Genomic DNA, 25327 nt, shown 5'->3' on the forward strand with positions numbered 1-25327 from the left:
GTAAGTCTAGAGAACATTAATTATCAAGTCTAGCTTTGAGAGAATCAGCTTTTAGCAAGAGTAAGAAACACATATAAAAAGGGAATAAGATTTTTATGCAAAAGGTATAGGCCCCAACCAGTAAAATTTTAATTCAACATTGCATTTTGATCCATAGGTAAACGTAAGTGAAATGTAGTATTGATAAACCAACAAATCTTATACCAATTTTTTTTACATTTTGGGACATTGCCAAAAATTCTGTAAAAATAAAGCATCATGCACCTGTTTCTGACACAACCATATGTTTTCTTTAGCCCTGTGAGATATATGCCTTATGTGTAAACTTTACATGTATTCCTGGAGTTGGCCAGAATGTAAGGATTTTAATAAAACAGACAAGTTATGTAATAGGTCCACGACTTGCAAAAGATGGGGAGAATCCGAGGACCATGAAGTCAGTGATTGGGCCCATAGTGAGAGCAAAGAGTCAGCTGCTAAAGAGGGACTGTGAGTAGCTGGGAGGGATTTGGAGAAACATGAAGAAATCATGATGGGAAACACCATATCTGTCCAACAACTCATGGTGTGAACACAACTTGCCACCTGGGTGAAAACATCTTTTATAACACTAATACCTCTAGTTTTCCATTAAGAGTACCTTCCATTCTCTAATGCCAGCAGAAAACTAGGGTTACCACAGAAGATGATATATATAGAATCAGGGGCATCTTTAGAGAGGAGGAGGCCCGTGTGCATCTCCTGTCACTGGCCCCCTCCTCTCTCTCCAGTGTCCGGCAGCCGACTGAGGTGGCTTGCCGAACATTGCAGAATCAACAAACTTTGGGCACTAGAGTGTGCCCAGAGTCTATTGCGCATGTGCAGATCACAGGGGATATGATGTAGCCGGCATTTTCCTGGCTATCTTCTCACAGTGCATGTGCAAAACACCAGAAAAATGGCAGTGGCGGACATTTTCTGTCATTTCAACAGTGCTGGGAGACCCAATGCGGGACTTTGGAGAGGTAAGTATGACAAAGTATTGGTGCAGGGTGTGCGATGCAGGCCTCCTTGGACCCGAGGGCCCGTGTGCACTGCACACCCTGCACCCATTTTAGATACGCCCCTGTTTAGAATGTAATGCACTCCTATGAAGAGCTTTATTTATAGAACACCACGCTAGATATGTGTTCCAAATTTAACTTGTTTTTAACTGTGAGCTGTAACCATGCAATTTGAACTTAAACTTTGAATTTGAGTTAAAAGCATAGCATAATACACAATATGGTGTACAACCAAAAAATACAATTTTAAAATGTTATGAGATTGATTTAACCAAAAGTTGGAAGGTGCAAAAAGCATTCCTATGAAAGTACTCATGGAACAGATGTTTGGAGACAATAGGATGGAGACTGATGTTAGTGAATTGAAGAAATGGATCAGTTTGAAACCAATGTTGATGAATTGAAGAACTGTATAGGTGTGAGACTGATGTTTGAATATCTCAGATGGGACCAATGATTATAGATATCAGCTGGAACCAATGGTGGTAGGGATGAGCAAGTCTCTGGTAAAAACAGACTGGAGTATTAGATGGAATTGGAGACTTGAAAACCAGACTTGGAATGAAATGATACGGACTGAAACCATTCAAATAAAGAGTACCTGTAACTTCACCAGAAGCGATGTTATACTGGCATTGTGGGCCAGTCAGAAAATTACATTTATAGACGGTGGATCCCCAGGCATTGGATGCTGTTATCAGCTGGTTTGGGAGCAGCACTCAAAGTAGTGGAGGAGAGTCCGGTGACTGAATCCAACATGGCTGCACCCATACTGAGCTTTGGAGGGTACTCTGGCATGCAGCCTGAGTGCTAGCATGCTGAATAAACACACTGAGGGCCTCATTCAGAGGTGGTTGTTAGATGCAAGCGGTCACTTTGAATCAGGGTGGCTGCTTGCATCCTGAATGGCCACCTCCTTGTTGATCGTTAAGCTGTGGGTTAACAGCCACAGATCTAATGACCGACATGGGTGATGGTCACTATGGTCAAGACCATCGCGACCATCGGGGATTATGACCAGACCCTAGGGTAGGGTCTGGGCACTCGTAAGTCCAAGGGAGCTTTCTGCTCTGTTCGAGCAGGAAGTTCCCCACTGATATCAGCAATGATGTCAGTGGGGCTGCCCCCAAACAGCAAGCGTTATGACTGGAACGCCTCCGTTTAGCCGGGCACGCCCCCGGCACACCTAGCAAATGGGGCGAGCTGTCACTCAACATCGACAGCTCACCCTGTCTGCTACGAGACCCCTAACGACAGAGTGCCCGTCGTTAACCGGGTCTCGCACATGCGCACGACGGATCTATCATTAGCCGGGTCTTGCGCTTGCGCTGTGGGGCAACATTGAGATGGTTGTGAGTGCTCATGACTGACTCTGAATGAGCTCCTGAGAGCACATAGCAGGAACAGTGTGGACAGAGGCCCTGTTTCAGAGCTGGATGCTGTTTCAGAGCGCTCGCTCTGAATCAAGGAGGTTTTTTTTTTTAAATGGAGCTGGTCTCTTGGCCGCTCGCTAAGCTGCGGGTGACCACCCACAGCTTTTGTGAGTGGCCAGGTGATGGTCGCAATGGTTGTGACCATCGCGACCATCAGGACTTGTGAGGAGACCCTTGTGGTAGGGTCTTGTTCCTGCAAGCCCCAGTGAGCTTCCTGCTCTAAATTGAGCAGGAAGCTCACCACTGACATCACTGGTGATGTCAGTGGTGCCTCCCACAAATGGCAGGCATTTCTTCGGAAACACCTCTGTTTGTGTAGCCACCCCCACTGCCCGCCTCCAAAACGGGGTGAGCTGTCAATCACAATCGACAGCCGCCCCATTTTGGTGTGAGACCCGTAGTGACAGAGCACCCGTCGCTGGCCAGGTCTCGTGCATGCACACGCCGGAGGTGGCGCATGCACATGGGGCAAACATCGAACCACTTGAGAGCACATAGCGCTTGCGAGTGGGTCTGAATCAGCCCCAGACCTCATAGCCAGCTGGATGTGCAGTACAGGTGGACCTCTGCATCATCCGGGAGTGGTGTGCAGTCACAGTGCTAGCTGGTAAAAACACTGCAGAGGTAATACATAGGAGAAACTAATAGTATATGGGTAAAAATTTGTCAGGATCATGACCAATATATTTGCATAAACTTAAAAAAAGAAGAGCTTGAAAGTTTTAAATGTTTTCTGTTAAGCAGGCACATTAAGTGTTTTGTACAGCCTTTTATTTCTTTTTAAATGTATTCAATTTTGCACTTTTTTAAAAGTTGTATCATACTCATATAAAACAAAGTATGCTGGTCACCAAAAATAATGTTTTGGATCTAGGCATAAATAATTCTGTGACTGGGCTGATGCTTAAAGTAAGAAAAAGTTAATACAAAAGTATTATTGAGCATACCACCAGAAAACTTCTGGGTAAATGCTCTAAATAAGTTTAGGCTAGATAGCATACAATAAAAATAGACATATATTATAGGCTATAGTAGTAGTTCTCATCTACTGTATAGTCCTCAAATTCACCTAGCAGGTTTTATGGATTTCTTTAATTATTCACAGGTGATTTAATCTATATCCCATCTACTGTCGCAAAACATGACCTTTTGGGGGTACATGAGAACCACTTATTTATAAGATTGTTAATTCCTAGGGGTAAATTTACTAAAGGGAGAGTTTGCAAACTCTGGAGAGTTTGGTCATTTTTTCCCACTCTCAAATTTACTAATGTCAAACTCAGGAGGGAGATCTCCTTTGCTACTGGAAAATACTGGAGAGTTAGCAAACTCTCTTCAATTCACCATTGGCAAAACTCAAGAACCTTTTCACTGGTGAAGATAGGATTCTGGAATTTACCAAGCAGAGAGTTTCTAAACTCTCATGAGATAGGAAAACTTTCCTATAAAAACTCGTGAAATAAATACACCTGCCTATGATCTGCAAGTTTGGCAGAAACATACACAGATCACTGTGATCTATGTATGTTTCTGCCTGTATATAGAATAAAAAGTGTAAAAGTGTAAAAAAACTAACCAGCCCTGGACTTGCCAGTCAGTCCTGGTTCTTAAAATTACAGGGAACAAAATGTGTAGGGTTCCAGTGTAATTTAACAACCAGCACCAGGCAGAAGGGACAGAGCTGGTTTTAAATATAGGGATAAAAACAAATTGTGTGAGGTTATCCCTATATTTAAAACCAGCACCAGACCCTTTCTAGCAGGGGACTGATGCCACAGCCAGGGGTGCCATTTCTCCAGGCCTCCCAGCTGCAGCATCAGCCCTGACCACTGGTCAGCCCAGGCCAGGGATCCCTGGGGAGTTGGGGACCCCCCCAATAAAGGGGTCCCCCTCTCCAGGGCACCCCTGTCCAAGGCTGATAGCCCTGGGCTATCCCCACCACCCCTGGGTGGCGGGTTGATAGTGTAGGTGTATTGTGTAAAAATTTTAATAATTCACATTGTCTTTACAGTGGAAATATAGGTCCCAGCAATCCTCTCCAGCATGCTGGTACTTGGAGAACCACAAGTACCAGCACATCTGGCATTAAGGGCCTGCTGGTATGTGTTGTTCACCTGTAAAGAAATGTGTAAAAAAAGACACACACCATGAAAATAAAGATTTATTACATCCATACACACTCACACACATTCACCTGCAGCCCTATGTTCATGTCCCCTTCTCAACTTAAAGTATATTTAAATCCGGCCCTGTCTCTGCTGCCTGGTGCTGGTTCTTAAATTACAGTGGAACCCTACAAAGTTTGTTCCCTGCAATTTTAAGAACCAGGACTGGCTGACAAGTCTGGGGCTGGTTAGTCGTTCTTTGGGGGGGGGGCTATGTAATTTTTTTTTTTAAACTACTCACCGGTTTTGTTATAGCCTAAACACAAGAAGCTTACACATATCTCACTGATATGTGCAGGCTGCTTGCTCATGAGAGTTTTGCAGAGAGGACACACTGCAATCTTGGGTGAGTCATCTCCTGCAAAACCTGCTACTCGGGAAAGAAATCTTGTTCTGCTTCACCATCGGACATCTCACTCTCAGCTAAACTCACTTCTTGGTAAATTTGAGAGTCTCAGGAGCCACAAATCACCCGAGTTTCGGTGAATCTAATCGAGTTGAAATAAGCAAACTCTCCCTGACTCGATTCTTAGTAAATGTATCCCCTTGAAATTGCTTAATTTCTGAATGTTAAAATGTTATGATTAACAGAGATATATTTATAGAAGTGAAAAACTCTTCAAGCTTTCTACCTGCGATTAATAAATGCTGATTAATACAATAAAAATTTAAAGGAATGTATAAATAAATAAATAAATAAATAAAAAGAACATAAAAGGTGTCTTATGGAAAATAATGTACAGTTCTGGTTAATATTATTACTTTTAAGTATTACTTAAATAAATGTTAAAAATATTCTACTACTAATGTACACTAAAAAGTAATAGTAGAATAAGAAAATGCAAATAAAATAAATATTTTTTTTCATAATGAGTTTAGCAACATGATGAGTGTATAAAAATATGATATAGAAAACATCTCCAACACAATAAACATGAAAAAAGAACCCTTCTATGTTCAGTACCTGTCAACCAACATAATTAAATAAACTAACAAGTGTTTGTAACTAACCATTAAAAAATAAACAGTTCCTTCCAGTACATTTGATGTGTCAAGTTTTAGCTTTGACTGTCTACTGTTTTATTTTAAGGTTGAACATTGGAAAAAAACTGTGCTAAGGGGAAATTGATTTTTCATTTTTTTTTCTTGTAGCCTCATGCAATAGAAAGATAGATTTTTTTTCATCAAATACATCTTCAGATTGAATCTTTTAAAGTACATCCAAAAGAAAATGTCAAATATTTTAAACTCTGGGAATTAATTAATTATTACATTTTAAAATACTAGCCAGCATAACTTTAACAGGCTTTCCATTATTGGCAAATATACAATAAAAATTTTTTAAAGATTTAAATAAGATTAAAAAATTTTGATAAAATAAATATAAACAAGACTATTGGTTTGCAAGTATGAAACCAATGTTTCTTACATACAACTGCTTTACATTGATTGTATTTGGATATTTTCTATATATTGCCAAAATTATCATGTATAAATAAAACAATGATAAATATTTCATAACCACATATATATCATATTTCTTAGTTTCTATTTTTGATAGAACTTTCCCAAAACTTGTTTTATAATAGTTTCTAGATTATAATTATGGCACAATAGAATACTGTATATACTGTACATTGCTTATATTATTGCAAAGCATGCTTGCCAACCTTATGGCTTCCTCCACCACTTGGTGGAGGTGGGCCAGTCTCTGGCAGAGGAAGATGGAGCTTGGCTGGGGAGGGCAGGTCTGTGAGTTTAGCCATGTCCACCCCTATGCAATGCACCTGTTACATCATGTAGTCATACAATATCATTATTCAGATAGATTGCCAAACAATAGTAATACTCTGTTGTTTTCCATTTTTAAAGTAGAAAATAGCCTGAATGATCACACACATCTTATGCTGGCCATACACGCTACAATTATCGGGACAATCCGCCCGATATTGGCGGATCGCCGCGATAATTGTAGCGTGTGGGGGGGCGACCAAGGGTTAAATATTGCTCGGTCGGGCAAGCTGGATTGTCCAGCATGCCCGTCCAATGCGATATTTCCCGTTAAACTGTCGGCCGCATCGGGCAGTGTATGCCCAGTGCAGCCGACAGACAGACATTTCCTGTATTCCTTCCTATGGAAGGAACAGGGAAATGTCTCCTCCCCCGGTGGCAGAGCGCAGATATCTGCCAAATACACTGTGAGAGAAATCTCACAGTGTATGACGGTGAATTCTGCAGCTGGAGGCGGCCAAATAAAATGTCTGTCGGTCTGACAGACATTTTATCTGGTAGTGTATGCCCAGCATTAGATATATGTGACATTGCAATAGCCAGATTAATAATCCTGTTATTATTATAATCATATATAATTTACACGAGAACTGTAGACCTACTATCAAATATAATTAATCATTGTAATTGTTGAAATCAATTACCATTATGTAGCTTGAGAAATCCATTTTATTTAAGCTTCCTTATATTTTTTAAATACTGTAACTAAAATGAGCTGTCACATGAGCTGTCACATGCATCTTAATTCAATCAATTCAATAACATAGCTGCTTATCTCTTTGTTACTCTTTTACAGTGGTACTATGGAACAATTAGCTGTATTTCAAATCCCTATGCAAATTCAATGCTTTTATAAAAAACTTTGTTCACTACTTCACTAACATAATATGTAAAATATTCTCTCTTACCATCTTATGGCAAGTAAAGAAAAAACTATAATGATCACATGTGCTGATCATACTTAAAATCAACCTTACTTTAAAGAAACCACTTACAACAATGTGCTATCTAACTGGGACAATGATTGTAATTAATTATGTGTTTATTGAAAAAATACACAATATTAATTATATATTAATAATAACACTACTCAACAGCCATTTTGCTTTTGACCTGATATATCAATTTCCCTGTAATTTTCTGCATAGATTCTAACTATAGCATCAGAAATTTAATATCACGTTAGGTTTTTGAGATATTTTGGAAAACTTAAATTTGAACTTTAAAGTATTTAAATCACAGTAAATGCTTAGCAAGATTACCTTCTGCCTGCATATGGGGTATGCATCCTGCTGAGACTCCTTATCATATATGTTATCAGAATCCTCATCATCTTTCCTCCATGTGCTGGTCCAAGAGCAAAGCCCTTCTCTTACTGGTAGATGCCATATTGCTTGCTGGCTCCTGTCTTAGCTCCCGAACAGCCTTCAGAGGGTGAAGCAAGCAGGAAACTCCCAAGCCTGTACCTTGATCATCGGTAACCTAGGAGGTGTTCTCACAGTGGGCTGCTTCGTGATAAAGCCTCCATCTCTATGTTGCCCTCACACATCTGGAGGTGACCAGTGCAAGTGCCAATTTTACCATTGTTTTCATTTCTCCATTTTAAATCAGTGGTATTCTTTTCTTGTTTTCATTATTTTTTGCGCTGTTTGTTAGTACATACAAAGTAATGGCAGCCGTTCAAATTTGTGTTTGTGTAATCCATCATGATAACTTTTACTATTATGAATGCCTAATGATCTATACACCCTAAACGTCGCTATTTAGTGTTGTAATTCGCACAATAAATAATTGCTTTCCAGACTTTGATTGTGGTTCCAAAGCACAAAAAGATATTATTCAACAAAAAGCATATAGTTGCACTCTGTGATCTAAATACAATTAGTGCAAACAAATTATACAATCACAAGGTACAGTCGAAACATACGCATGCGCTCTGGATCCAGATTTCCCGGCATCAACTATGAAACCTCCGTCAACAGAAAAGAAAGATGACTAACTACCAGATCCAAGGTGCATGCATATAAACACTTGCAGAGATAGGCAATACAATAGAACAAGTTGGCATAATCCCATTGTTTCTTCCTCCTGGTTCTTCTGTTATGATGTAGTTCATAGGTCAGTTTGTTTTGTAATAGTTCTGCCTCCAACAGCTCTTTGTGTCCATTTTCCCACCAAAGAACAAGTCTTAACTGGCTAATAAACATTACATTACAGAATACATTTCAATGCCTATCTCTCTATGATCCATAATTCACAGATGCATGTTGCGATTTCCTTGCCAATGGAACCGGAAGTCTGCAAATAAACAGTGGTTCAGAATAGCACCAAACACGGTCTGCTTATCATGTACTAAACCCTAGATCTTAAATACAGTCAATTCATAACATAATTAATAATGAATATAACCTTGAATATTAACCTTAATGCTAGGGAACCTTTCTATGTAAGTATGCAATGTGCAAGTATTGGGATATTAAGAAAAGACGCTAGTTAGCGTTGTGCGTCTACGTGTTTGTGGAGTACACCATGGTATGTGCTTTGCAGGATTGTTCATATTATATGTTGTAATAAATGTATGTATGTAAAGAGGACTTTTAACAGTGTTCTATTGCTTGGGAATCGCACAATGCTAAATAATAACATCGCCGTATGTACTGATATTGTGAGATTCGCTAAAATGGCTTTGTGCGTCCATTCGCAAAATGGGGTCTTGTTGCCTATCGCAAATTAGCGTTGTGCAGATTTTGATTTTAACACATTCTGTCTCAGCCAATCATCCGGCTTTGACACTATGTATGTGGTAAGTTCACACAAACAATAAAAAAGAAAACATATTAGTGCCTTGATAAAGAAGGCTTATAAAAATCACTTTGACTGTGCCCTTGTTGACCAGGAAAAAATCTGGGCACCCCATATTTCTTGCATAACCTGTGCAACTAATATGACAGATTGGTTGAAAGAAATCGATGTAAAGTATGATGATAACTGTCCCAATTATATGGTGTGAGCCTAAGGACCACTGTTCTGACTGTTATTTTTGTCTACTGCAACTACACTTGCATCTTTGCCATTATTGTGAAAGATTGCATGATTCTTAATGCAAAAAGAGAGAGTCTGCAAGGGTGCATAGGCACTGCATTTGCACCCACGATAAATAAATTGCATGGTGCAAACGCTTCCACGGTTTAATGTGCACACCCATGATAAATTGCTTGTGTGAGCACATTTTCCGCAATCTCTGCAGAGATGCAAGTGGACAGTGCAAGTGTCTTCAGTGCTAATTCATACTATTCAATTATGTGAAAGCCCTGGATAAAGAAGGCAGGCTTTCATTTATCTGAAGAAAAAGTTAAGTGAAGCAAAGCTAAAATAAGGCATATTTGTTGGCCCCCAAAAGAGGAAACTGCTTACAGATTAAATATTTAACACTAAATTGATGGAAATTAAGTCTGCTGATTGATCTTCCTTCAAGGTTGCTGTTCGTGGATTCTTAGGTAACAAAAAATTAGGCCAACTAAGTGTTATTGTGAATTAATTATTAGACAACTACAATAATATGAGTTGTAGAATGTCACTTAAAATTCACTTTTTACATTCCCATCTATACTTTTTCCCTGACAACCTGGGTAGTGTAAGTGATGAACAGGGAAAACGTTTCCACCAAGACATTCTGACAATGGAACATTGCTACCAAGGATGCTGAGACTCTGCAATGATGAGGGAGTACTGCTGGTTCCTTTTTAGAGAGATCTATGAGACACTGTATAAACAGAAAGCGTCAACATCCTATTTACCTAAAGCAAATTGACTTTACTTTTTATCTTTTGTTAACAATTACATTATGGCTAATTTGGATTAACAGTTTCTGAAATTTAATTTCTACAGCTTTTTTGTGTTTCTTTAGTTATATTAGTTTTTTAATATATTAATACAATGAGAATATTTAAATTCTATAGAGATTAATTGCCATTTTTACTTATCATACTGTTTCTCAGAAATAGCTTTTACTGCTTTCGTTATTTGTGTGTATCTAAAACATGTGACATAACAGAGAAAATCTGAGTTTTCCATTGTTTTCAGAATTCTTAAATTAGGCAAAAACACATAGGGGTCCATTTATCACAAAAGCAGGTGAAATTTAACATCTCCACCTACATTTGTAGAAATTAAAGATCAGAGCTATGCAATATAAAGATAATGCAGGATTATTTCCAGTTTACCTTTCCGCCCCAATCTATCCCACTGTCCCCATATACTAGTATGGCGACTTATATACATCAAGCACCAAAAATATAATATTTTTGGAGCTTGACTGTGGGAGAATTTGCCATCTTTGTTTGGAGTTTTTGCACAAACCTTGCTCCTTTTCTATGGGATGGAGACCTGGAATGCAAAGAGGGATCCATATGGATCACTCCACCCCTGATTGCCTTCATCTGCCTGTTGCCGTGACTTTGTGAACATGCATGAAGACCACTTCAAGTGGGTGCACTAGCACTGCTGTGTCAGACTAAGCAGTGCTAAGATGCACTGCTCCTTTCGGATCGCGGAGACAGCTGTTTTTTTGGATCAGCTGTCACCACCCCAGAGCAAATGTTTAATTGCTCCAGTAAATATGTATCCACTACTGCTACTCACAGTGAGTTGGATGCTCACCCCAATAATTAACATTAACATGCCAGATGCATGGGATTTTTAAAATGTTGGTGAGTAGTGTAATTAAAAAGAACACATTTAGCTGAAATAACTTGTCTTCTATGATATGGCATCAACATAATCTTTTCACATACATTCATTAATTCATCATCATGGAACCACAATTGTATTATGTCAGAAAACTAACTCTCCCCTATCAAAGTTGTGCTATTTAAAATAGTTACTTCCTCAGCATCTGTTGCTGTATTTATTTCCTTCACTTGACTCAGGCTTTCCAGGCTATCTAGGTAAATGTCATTGGAACTACGGGTCTAGAGCCCAAGTGCTTTTGGGGCTTCTGATGTGAAACATACAATGCATTCAAATGGGAGTTCCTATTGTTGAGACCTAGGAAAATTATCCTAGTTGAATCAGTGAAAAATGATGTATCTAACACTATCACATATTAGTGTTTGCTAAATTAATAAGATATTGAGAGTAAGAGTTTACAACACAAGTAGCACATTTTATAAAGACTGAAATCAAGTGAATTGGCAAGAAAGTGGACAAGTGCCAAATGAAGACTAAGTGGTAAACACTAATGAGCAGTTAGTCAAAGCTATCAATCGTATTATATATGAAACTGAGTTTGAGTAAATGAGAAAGAGCAATAAGTAAACACTCTAGGCCTCCCTTGCCCCACTCAGTCTCACCAATAAATCGATAGCACCCCACTGCCTGCAATCTGGCCAATCATATTTCTCCCAAAGTGGTCCAGACATTTGTAGTATTCACATTTAATAAATATACCTATATCACTGTACACTGCCCTGATATTAAATTAATAGCATTGACATTTAATAAACAAATCCTTTTCACTCCCCAAAACAGCCCTAATATTTATTAGTACTTATATCTAATAAATAGCCCTCCTTCACCTGAAACTGCCAGGTATTAAATTAATAGCACCTAAACCACCCACTAAAACTAAAAAAACACAGTGGAGACCATACCATTAAAGTATATAGCCCCCACATCAAATAAATAGCCACAATAAGAAATTACCTCCCACCCAAGTATCAGTGCCAATAACTCACTGCAAACTCCCACTCAGAAAAATACATGGTAATTAAATCACTGGTCCTGATTGTGGAGCTATCAGTGAGTTAGGGTCAGACTCCAGTATGATGCTACATGGGTCTATATACCTGGGAGGGGTAGATACATTGGCATATCATTGACATTATGCTTTTATACAGAGAACTCTGGGGGAGTAAAGGTGCGTACACATGGTATGATTTTTATGAACAATATGAACAATAACAATATTGTTCAAAGATAAATCGCTCATACCATTCACTTTTATGCAGCAAACTACCGATGAACGAACAACGATGCGCATTCCACATGGACAATAACGATATCTATGGTCATCTGTACATGCAGGCCAACTTGGACAAATTTCATCATGATTTGCATGTTAAGAGATGTGGCAGGATGACTTCACTGATAGGTATCTATCATATATATATTTCAGTGTGTACACCCAATATCGTTTGTCCTGCACTACAGAAAAGTTCAAGGGAAATTGTTCAGTGATATCAATGGTTATGCAGATTATACCATTTGTACGCAGCTTAATAGGATTGGTGATAAAGATCCATCTGAAAATTGGCCTGTTTATGAGTACAGAAAATTCTGCTTGGTTCTAGAGGAAGTTCAGTAAAAAAAAAAACATGCAAGATACAGTACATGTGTGAATCCAGCTTGCTTTTAACTCTGCATGTGTCCCATGTGATCTATAGTATGCCATTAGTGAGAACTGAATTATTATATTAACAGTGTTGCATTTGTTACTAACTTTCATTGGATTTGTACAGATTTACAGAAGGGGTTTTAAAAAGCATCCACAGTAACTTTAATATTTTAGGCATAAATAATGTATTTTTGATAAGAAAGTCCTAATCACTAAAAAAATGAATGTATGATCAGTGGAGCATAACCACAACTCCTACCTTACAAACCCTCACACACACAAATGTACCAACTTCTTGTGTCTGGTCCTGCAGGGGCAGACTCTACCTGGTTTTAACCTGCATGTACCATTGTGATTGTCATTATGATTGTAAGACTCTTAGACTCTGACTGGCTGGGGAAGGAAAAAGGTCAGTCTGGCTACAAACAAAGGGGAGGGTTGGACTCTGACTGCTTGGGAGGGAAGAGGATGGGAGGTTCTGACTCTGACTGGAAGGGAGGGAAGGGGAATGTCAGACTCTAGCTGGGATGGAAGTGGTGGGTAGGAGATGGTATAATGCACTGACTGTAACTAGAGTGAATGTGAAAAGCTAAATCTATCTTCCCCAAAATAACAAAAAGAAGTATGTTGGTGGTAGTGGCTTTTAAGATATGTTACTTCCAACACCATAAAGAAGAATATTAGCACTCTGGGGACACCTTCCCATGGAAGAGGGTATGGCTCTGAGTCAATGAAGCCCACTGAGTATTACTCCAGACCCCTGCCTGAGTAATTAATTTCTTATCACATCAGTCCAACTGCATACAAATTTTCAAAAAACTATTTCATAATCATTACATAAAAGTTTTACTTACTCTTAATAGTGTGTTTAATTTATTTTCTAATTTCTCAAATATAACGGATACCAGGTACAGTTCCCCAACAGGCTGATCTGCCTGTTGGGGAACTGTACCTGGTATCCGTTATATTTGAGGCATGACTGCTTGAGAAAGGTCCGTGTGGTGGACCGAAACGTCGCTTTGTATGTAAGCCCTCTCTATTAAATACTGCATATTACTGGTGAGTGCCATCCTTTAAAAACATATGAATTGCTGGAGAACCTGGGAGTACGGTAATACAGCTGATGTGCACCCCTTTGATGAGTATGGACTTTAATTGATGAGAGTGCTGGACTTTGGATATCATTATATATATATATATATATATATAATGTGTACTGTCTTGACATCTTGAATAAATATGTTTGTGATATACCGCATCCTCCCCTCATAGCAGTATTTCTGACAAGTGGATTTATTAATCTATAGTATAATAAAAATCAGTTTCAGAAATTCTGTTTCCTCAGCATTTGAAAATGTTGATTTTTCATGAAAATATGTCACACAGTGGACACTTTGGCCTCAATCCATTTAGCGGTGAAGGGGGCATTGTTGCCTTTGCAACAGCATACAAGTGCTTTGAAACAGCACCAAGATTTGCTCTCCTCTGAGCCTAATCTCACCCCAGACTCACACATTTGTGTACTCAGCCCTAGGGGCTGCAAAATCAAAAAGTTACCGTAGGTGTGGCATACAGATGTACTTACCCGCACCGTAAGGGAACTTGCACCTAATTGAATTGAGCCCTATGTGTGTTTTATAATTTCATATAATATAAATCTACTCTTTTTACCATGTGAGGGTGATTTATTGCTAATGAGAAAATTCATAGATTTGGTACAGCTTTTAATTTTACAATAAGCTTGAAATTCAACAACAGTATTTAGTCACTATACTTTCAGTGCACACTTTGAGTCTTCTGCTTTCTGAATTGTATTTTCTTCAGATGGGATGAGATTCTGAAATGTTGAGGAGACAGAAAATATGAAACTGGTTTTATCGAAAGTAGTCAATATGTCTGAAATACTCCTATGAAAGGTGAGCACAATATATAACAAACAGATTTTTTTTAAGGTGTCATGCCACATATTTTTCATTATTTTATGGGTGACCATCTTTTTTTTCTGAAAAATTAAGATAAACTAAGTATTTATATAACTAAATTAGTTTTTCTAAAGTAACAGATGGCTGTACTGTTATGACATTAGCACTTGTGCACAGTTTGCCTCCTAGGTCTCTCCACTACCTATTGGCACTTGTAGATTGTTTTGGCATCACATATGTGCAGAGTAGATAGTTACGTTCATTGATTTGTGAAAGACAACCTAGAAATACAGGTGCAAAACCAAGATCTTTTGGGGTATATTTACTAAAGTGAGAGTTTTTAGAAGTGGAGATGTTGCCCATATCAACCAATCAGATTCTACTTAACAATTAACTAGCACCTTCTAGAAGATAATAGCTAGAATGTGTTTGGTTGCTATGGGCAACATCTCCAATTCTAAAACTCTGACTTTAGTAAATATACCCCTTAGAGTTATACATTGAGTACAGTATGATGAACACTACCAGATATGTTTGTATTAATTTTTTCTTCTTACTCGATATCTCTTTCTCTCATTTTAGTTTGTACTGTTTCCTGTATAAGCAGATTGTGTTGCATACAGCATGATGTTTCACACACACACAAATATATATATATATATATATATATATATATATATTTGTTACATCATTTTCTCAAAATCATTAATTTGTTATCAAAATTCTTCAGCTAAAAAAACTGAAGCACTTTGAAACATATACTAGTATTAGTGCTTTAAGTAAACTCAGTTGTAGTTATACTGACTAATAGAAAGGATATGTATTTTATTCTGGGGAAAATACATTTGTAACAACTTGTATGATATATAATAATAATAATAATAATAATAATAATAATAATAATAATAATAATAATATATTAACAGGCTTAAAATGTATTAGAATACCAGTGAGAACATGAGGTGAATATATTTTTTAAGTGTTTTGCCTATAGGGTTAAAAATGGCATAAACATGAAAGTTTCTTGGAAAATTTGACACCTACTGTATTTAATTACCTTTTTATATTATGTTTTCTGTATTGCAGATGTGGTTGGTATGCATATGTAATGCTTACCTATTATTCCTAAAGATCATGTGATTAGTAGCTCTTTCATATTTATGATTTAATGGGATTACTATTAGATTAATCTATTTTCAGATTAATAGTAATCTACTCAGATTAATCTATTTTCTTGACTTGATATAACAGTATTAGTTTGATCAGCTTCCATATTGGCGAATACATTTTTACATTTGTTCCACAAAATATTAACCTTACTAAATTTTAGGGTGTGGAATTTAGCATTTTTCTCAAAATATTGATTAACTGTACATGCTCTGTACAGACTTTCACTTTTTATATTTACTTCAACCAGATCTCAAGTCACATCACAGAGCAAAATGAGCTGACAGAATATTGCCATGGCTTTATTTATATAATTTGGTACTTTATAAATACAATAAAGAAAGGATTCATACAATGAAGAATGACCATTCCTACAAATGCTTAAGCAAAAGCAGAAAGATTGTATTGATGGAATTGAACAACTTTGCAAATTGGTCTGTTCCATTGTAGGTTCAACTTGAGCAACATTTTTAATGAATCGAAAAGACATATTTTCCTTTCAAAACAATCTACACTTCTCTGTCAGGCACAACATTGGATAGTAAACCATTAATAAAACTGTAAACATTTATTCCCTTGTCTAAAAATATCTTCCAGCTCAAACCTTCTGCTCTGCTCAAGATCTGTGCCTGTCAACCACAGTCATCCAGTGCTCTCATTTCTGATAATGTTACTTTTTCAGGGCTGAACCAACTCTATGGAAGCCCACCATTGTACAACAAGATGTTCCTCTTGCCCTCAAACCTACAAGTGTTCCTTGAAATTCATCTGTTTCATGACTGGATTACATAATAATCAATGTTTCCCACTGCCATCTGGTTGATCTAATATGCAATATAGTAAGTGCACTTAAATGCATGTATCAGACTTCTATTTGCTTATAGATTGTAAGATTCAGTAGTTCTCTCTTATCTCTTTGTTTGTTAATATCCAGTCTTGTTTAATAATGTTTGACCTCAGGTGTAAAGAAATGCAGAGCATACTGGCACTATATAAGAAAATATTAATAATTATATTTATTATAATTCCAGTACCACTCTGCTCTCTACTGTCAGGATTTTGGTAGATTATGGTATTAAGGGTATGATTTAGAGGTGTAACTTGTGTTGCAGCTGCTACTGTGAATTTATGCTAATGCTGCAGCCAATGGGCTTAATACTGAGATGCTCACTGACTGCTTCTCTAAATCGAAGATGTGCACAAATAGTCACATCATCAATTGGATGTCAGAAGCACCATTGGACATTATAACTGCACTATAGTAGCTCATTATGTCTGACAGTACATGGCCACAGATGCCAGTGGAGCTTGTATTTCAACACAGTCCCTGATACTGACTCACCCCCAACATGCCCACTGCTGATAGCCACCCCTCCAGTCACTGCCAAGGAAGGCCCATCAGAATTGCACATATCCCCATGCAATTCTGATCTGCATCCCCTTGTAGTAACCATTGGGATGCTTGCTCAGTGTGTTGCGGATGCTTGGGAAGAATTAAAACATTGGGTGCTTGCACCTGATGTTTTAAATCCATCCACCTCTGTATCAGGCCCTAAGTTGTTAAGGTTGATTCCTAAATAGATGTAAATAGGTCATATTTAAAGCTAATCTTTTAAAGTGTTGTTTCATTAATGTTTTACAATTTCTTCAAAAACTTAGATTGCTGTGTGAATGAAACATTTTTTATGACTTTTTTTTGTTACAGTCACTTTTTATAATGACATGTCTTAAGGAGCTATGAAGTTGGTTGGGATTCCTGAATCTTTGGAATGCACTGCAATGTCTATGTTCTGTTGAAATCTGCCATATAGGAACATCTTTAATGAATAAATTGAACTTGCTAGCATGGAACTTACTTGGGCTATCCTTAGTAACAAATGTCAATACAATACTTGAGTCCCTGAAGATTTGTTAACCATCTTTGACTAGAAATCTATTTTTGATAGACATTCTGTGATCTATTCTGTCTCTTAGTAATAAGCTAATTTGTAAGATGCTGCTGCAAATACTTTTTTAAGGTATACCAATGAAGTGAAGCAAATTCTTCTCATGTCTGACCACTTAAACTTTTGAGAATCAATCTATCCTCTGTCAAAACTTTGTCAGGTTCCATTGAATGCCTTTGCTGAAGGTTACTGATTTTCCAATGAAGCTTAAAATGAAGATTTAAAAGACAAAGCATTTTTGTTAATACTTTTATAAAACATTTATCTTTATTAAATGAGTGGTTAAATAAAATGTTGATATAATATTATGCTTTGTAATTCATACATAGATTATGACTAGAGGTAAGAGTGCAGAGAGACTTTTGTAACATGGCCAGTGCTATATTTCAGCTGGGACAAGCAGGAGCTCAAGTCCTGAACCTCTCATTATCTATGACCTAATGTTCTGGGCCAAAATGTATTTTTCATAAGATAAGTTTTATTTTAAAGGCCCTTTTGAGTGCTTTCTTTTCTAAATACTATATATATATATATATATATATATATATATACATATATATATATATATATATATATATACAGTCAGGTGCATAAATATTGGGACATTGACAGAATTTTCATATTTTGGCCTCTATTCACCACCACAATGGCTTTGAAATGAAACAAACAAGATGTGCTTTAACTGCAGACTTTCAGATTTAATTTGAGGGTAATTACATCCAAATCAGGTGAAGCCTATGGACCACTGAAGTCATATCAACTGAAAAAATATACCATTATACATAAAAAAAAAAAATATGCATGAAAAAAAACTTTTGTAAACAAATATAGAATTATAAATATATCACAAATTTAAAAATATTACAATTTGAAATATAAAAATAATAATACTAATGAAATACCAAAGACGGTAAAAAAATGGATACAAGGCAATATCCATTAAAGTCACTAATGAATGACAAGACAGACCACCCAAAAAGTGAATACTAAAAAGCATGCAGATTATACAGGAATGGTGAAAAAGATAAATAAAGACATATACAGTCTACATGATGCCTAATAAAAAACAGGTAGGTGGAGAAGAACAACCACTGACAGACACCTCAAGGAAAAAAAAAACAGAATCACCATATAACACTAATACGGAAAAAATGTGAGAAGTGACAACCACCAGTTTATATAGATAAGCTGAAAATGAAGGTTACTTGTGTATAGGACCAACAGTGAATAAAGATAACTACTGACTATGACAAAAACTAACCCGTGGCACCATACCATAGTGTGATCATAAGAATGCATGAGGTGATATAACTAAAAGAAACATGCAAGAGAATCACTTAGGGAGTGATTTAAATAAAGATATTCAATGGGTTATTCTCATTGAGCCCTCGAGGGGCCACCGTGTCCAATGTGTGGATCCAATAGCACTCTCTCTTCCGCAAGATCGTTAATCTATCACCACCCTTGCTTGGAGGGGGGACCCAATCGATCAACTTTCACTTTAAACTTGCCACAGAATGTGATTTATCAAGGAAATGTCTTGCCACCGGCTAATCTGAGGTACCTGAGTTTAATGCTGCTCGGATTGATGCCCAGTGGTTAGCCATTCTGTCTCTAAACCGCCTTGATGTTAAACTCACATAGTACAACCCACATGGGCAAATTAAAATATAGATCAAATGGTCTAATGAACAGTGCAGTTTGAAGGTAATTTTTATCTTATGGCCAGTATGCAGATGTGGGAAGGTCAGACCTATTATTATCGAAGCACAGGAGATACAATTCCCACATGAGTAACTGCCTAGTTTTTTAGTCATCAGGTCTAGTTTCAAAGATTTTTTTGTTGGGTAAAGAAGTTGCTTTAGGGTCAGCCCTCTTTGATAGGCCATCATGGGGGGGTCCACATTTTGAAAGGTAAAAATGCATTCGAAGCCTCGATTGGCCAAACATTTTTCAACGCTTTCTTGGTCTTATTAGAACTGTTTTCAAAAGAAGTTGTATAAATAAGATGTGGTATGTTCCTTGTTTGGATAGATCGACACAATGTTTCTTGAGAAAAAATCTGATTAGCCTTAGATAAACATTTTTACAGGATTCCCCTTCAGTAGCCACGCTCCAGAAATGTAACCATCATTTGGTCTAGCTGTTCATCTCTGTGAGATGGATCTGAATTTATCCTCATTACCCTTAGATATTGTGAGACTGGGAGGTTTTCTTTCAAAGCAGGCAGATGATGGCTCATTGGAAGTAACGCTAAGTTTCTTTTGGTGGATTTTCTATATAGGGAAGTGGATAACACCCCATCCACATTGGTGATGGTAACATCCTGAAAATTAATGGATATAGGATCTACCTGATGGATAAAATGAATTTGGCTTTCCACGGTGTTCAGTTCATTAACCATCTGATTGAACAATTCTACTGTGCCTCGCCACAGTAAACACACATCATCAATAAAATGATGGTAAAACAAAATATTGGTGCCATAGGTTGAAAGAATATACTTCATCTCATAGTTGGCACTTGAAAGTTTGTGAACCCTTCAAAATTTTCTACATTTCTGCTGAAATTTGTCCTAAAATTACCTCAGACTTTCACACAAGTCCTAAAAGTAGATATGAGAACCAAATCAAACAAATGAGACAAAAAAATATATTTTTTTAAAGAAAGTGATCCAATATCACATATATGTGAGTGGCAAATGTATATTAACCTTTAGGCTTAGCAGATATTTTGAAGATGAAATTAGAGTCAGGTATTTTCAATCTATGGGATGACAATCAGGTGTAAGTGGACAACTTTTGTTTTTAAAAGAACAGGGATCTATCACAGTCTGATGTTCACAACACATGTTTGTGAAAGTGTATCATGCCATGAACAAAGGAGATTTCTGAAGACCTCAGAAGAGTTGCTGAGGCTCATCACACTGGAAAAGGTTACAAAACCAACTCTAAAGAGTTTGAACTCCACCCATCAACAGTCAGACAGATTGTGGACAAGTGGAAGAAATTCCAGACCATTATTACCCTCCCCAGGAGTGGTCAAAGAACAAAGATCACACCAAGAGCAAGGTGTTTAATAGTTCACAAGGTCACAAAAGAACCCAAGGTAACCTCTAAGCAACTGAAGGCCTTTCTCACATAAGCTAATGTTAATGTTCATGAGTCCACCATCAGGAGGACACTGAAAGCACTATGATGTACATGACAAGATTACAAGGAGAAAGCCACTGCTCTCCAAAAACACATTGTTGCCCATCTGCAGTTATCTAAAGACAACCTGGACAAACCAGAAGACTATTGGAACAATGTTTTGTGGACAGATGAGTTCAAAATAGAGCTTTTTGGTTTAAATGAGAAGCATTATGTTTAGAGAAAGGAGAACACAGCATTCCAGCATAAAACCCCATATCACCGGTAAACCACAGTGGTGGTGGTATCATGGTTTGGGCCTGTTTTGCTGCATCTGGCCCAGGACAACTTGCCATCATTGAAGTGACAATGAATTCTGAATGATACCAGAATTATACCAGAATATTCTAAAGGAAAATGTCAGGACATCTGTCCATGAGCTGCACCTCAAGTGAGCATGGGTCATGCAGCATGACAATGACCAAAAGAACACAAGTCATTTAACTGAAGAATGGTAAAAGAAGAATACAATTAACATTTTGGAGTTAAAGCTATTTTGTACAGAGGAATGGGGTAAAATTCCAAGATGATGTTCAGGACTAATCAGCAATTACCAGTGGTTTAGAAGCAGATATTGCTGTGGGGGTCATACCAGATACTGAAAGCAAAGGTTCACATACATTTGCCACTCACTGATACAGTATGTGATATTGTATAATTTTCCTCATTAAAAAAATGAGCATGTATCTACTTTTAGGACTTATATAGAAAATTCTGTAGGGTTCACAAACTTTCAAGCACCACTGTATATCATTGGGTTTTTTTATAGCATCACCCCCAGTAGCTCCATTCACAGTTCATGAACCTATTTTTTTTTTAAAAACCCTGGATATGGCAAATATAGAAAGTCTGCTGATACAATGTCTGGGTTCCAGATCTGCTTTGTTATTTTATAGAAAACCTTTTGTTCCTAATATTTTAAAATTCCATTTCACAAAATGTAGTCTTTAAATAGAACTGGGGAAACAATGGTATCAATTAAGTTTGTTGTGGTTGGAATATAAGGCATAAATCTGGATGAATCTAAATTAATTCCAGACTAAACACAATTAAAGGAAGAATTCTGTGCATGTACATGAGGCCTCATCCATCCAAATACATGTGTCACATTTCTCAAATGTCAAATAAGGTTAATATTTCCAGAAATTTGTAGAATGTTGCTTATTGTTGGTCATGGCAGATGTTTTCATTGTCTTAAAATGTACTGTATGTGTGTGCCAATTAGAGATTTGTGCCAACCCCTGTGTTTTGGTTCTAAATCATTGTTGGGTTTTAGTTTTGTTTTGGTTATGCCAAAACCACCCTCACATGTTTTAGGTTTTTTTTTTAAGTGATAAAAACAAATAAAATCACATAATTTGGATTTGTTTTTGTTCCTAAAGTATTATTAATCTCAATAACATTCATTTCCAGTTATTTTCAGTCAATTTTGACCACCTCACAGCTCACAATATTTTTTTCATCCAGTTTAGGCCAAGACGTTTCACCGAGATAGCTGGCTGACTAAGATAAGTGTCAGCAGAGAGCAGCACAAATACATGGCAGTTCAACTCCCAATATGATACAACTAGGAAACAGAGTGGTTCCACAGTGGCAGACAGGATGGCAGCTTAAGAAACTATATGACCTCATATTAGAAAATAAAAATGTTTTCATTAATCAAGAACTAGATCAGATGCCTGAGGGAGGTGGATTATGCATGTATGTATGCATTTAGTGGAAGGCAGGGAAAAGAAGGATTGATTCGTAAGTTAATTTAATTTAATTTTTTTTATTCCAAAGCAAAGTTATGAGAGAGGATAGGAAAGCATAACTATAAAAAAGCATATCAGAAAAGTGGAATGGATTCTAGCATCCAAAATGTCAATGAATGTTTATTGACTGATTGATTGATTAAACATTACAACTGGATGAACATGTCCCATGTTTTGCTCACAAAATAAACTTGGTGGTTCATAATTTTGAAAACATTTAGAGGGGCATTAAGGAGATTCTGTCTATGCCATAAAAATTTCTGGACATATTCGGCATTCAGCAACTGCATGTCGAAAATTTTAGCAGCTGTAGCAGTTCAAATTTCAACATGGCATATCTAGGAAACAGATTTGCACTGCTGTGGCAGACAGGATGACAGTTTAATAAACTATACAACTCGATTAATGAACACATTATTGGTTTCTAATATGAAGACCTAGATCAGAGGCCCAAGGTAAGTGGAGTATGTATGTAGTAGAAGGCAGGGAAGGGAAGGTAGGATTGATTCATTTGTAAATTTAAGTACATTTTTTGAATCCAAAGCAAATTTGTGAGGCAGGAAGGAAGCTGTTTACAGAGATTTTTTTCCAACTAATATCAGTCCTTAGCTCAGTGTTTCTTACAACAATCTATGTTCCATATAAAATGCACACATGCATATATATACTAGGTTTAATTTTTTTGGAAGCCAATTATTAACCTACAAGTATATTTTTGGAGTGTGGGAGGAAAACAGAGTACCCAAAGGACAGTCACTCAAGCACAAGGAGAATACACAAACTCCACACATGATTAGTGTTCAAATGTAACCATAAAAAAGCAAATCAGAGAAGTGGAAAGCATTGTTAAAAAACAAGTATCCAAAATCCCAATGAAGTTGACTCCTCAAGATTTAAGGCCTAGTTAAATTGAATATTAATTATTTGTTATATTGATACTAGTCTGCATCTGCTAAGAAGATGCAGGAATTGAGGCCTACTTGCCTTGATGTGAAGTTGGTGATGTATGGCATTGCAAGATACAATACAACATGAACACCCCAGTAAAGTACAGTAATATATAGTACACTGCATGTCAAAGACACAATCTTGGCAAAGCCCATAATGAAAAATGGTGCAAGAAGGAATTGTACTTGGACCCTCCCACCTACCCTTATGTGGTATATTAAAAAGGACATGCACAGTTTAACAAACCAATCACTTCAGAAACAGGGACTACCACTTTTGTGGCTGATGTGATTTTTTTTTGTTGGGCCCCCTACAAAACAAGCTACCAATGGGCAGTTAACAGTGTTGGTAATGATGGGATTAAGGCAGCTAACAATGTTGTTGTTAATGATAGTCTTAGGGCAGATAAGTTAACAGAGCTGTCAATGATCTCTACAGTGGCAAGATGTGATCATTATCATCCTCATCAGTGTTTACATCATCTTCACACAATATTAATTCATCTACACTGGAATCCATCATTACAGAAGTATCTATACTTTGACATAATTGCTGGTAATGGTCTTACATAGTTAATTTTTAAGAAAATCATATTTTCCACATTTTGAGGAAGTATCCTCCAATGTCGATCGCTGACAATGTTCCTGGCTGTGCTGAAAACTTTTTCTGAGTACACACTGGATAATGGGCAGCTTAAGTAAAGCAAAGCCAGTTTTTACAAGGGTCTCCAAATTGCCTTTCTTATTTTCCAGTAGTCAAAGGATTTGTCTGACATGTCTATTTGTGCACTGTCATTAAAATAATCCTCGACCATTCTATGGATTTTGACCGTATCAGATTACATTATGGTAGAAAAAAATGGATGCTGCGTGCCCAATAAGTATTTGCAGAAAATTGAAAGGATGCATTTGTTATCGAGTCCTGACAATATTAAATTTTCTGCCATTTCACAAATGATGTCTTTTTTTCTATTAGCGCAGAGTCCTGTTGTTTGTTTTTACTGTATATAGCATTAACAATTTCCACAATGTGTTAACATAAATATGCACATTTGTCATAGATATTTCATATATTAAATTTGATGCATGTGCGCACACACATACCCTTTTATTTTGCATCTGTCTAAGAATTTGTCAACAGTATTAATAATCAGCGCAAAGATCAATAGCATTTATTATCTAAAAAAGTCTAATCATATAATAACTTCAATGTACTTGTCCATTAGCCAGCCTACAGACATACACTCTTGTTCATTTTGCTCATGTAGAGGTATTTGTTGAATTGACTATTTTAAAGCTCTGGTTTCAGAAAACTGCAAGTGTATAATTTTGTACATTTCAGCAAATGAGCTTTAAAATCAGAACAAAAGTGTCTCTAAATATAAACACTTTTAGCACATTCTATAAAAGAAAATAACAAATTATTGAAAGTGTTAAATAAAACACTGGGTCTGGATTTCTTTCATTGAAATCAGGCTGTTCTAGGTGCCTAAATTGCTTGACATTCAGGTATACGCAGACAGGCATGGAATTTAGGCATCCACATAGCAGTAAGAAACTGACAATTAGACATA

The sequence above is a fragment of the Taudactylus pleione genome, unplaced genomic scaffold (genome assembly GCF_031769625.1).
Source record: "Taudactylus pleione unplaced genomic scaffold, aTauple2 ptg000179l, whole genome shotgun sequence".
NCBI classification, from domain to species: Eukaryota; Metazoa; Chordata; class Amphibia; order Anura; family Myobatrachidae; genus Taudactylus; species Taudactylus pleione.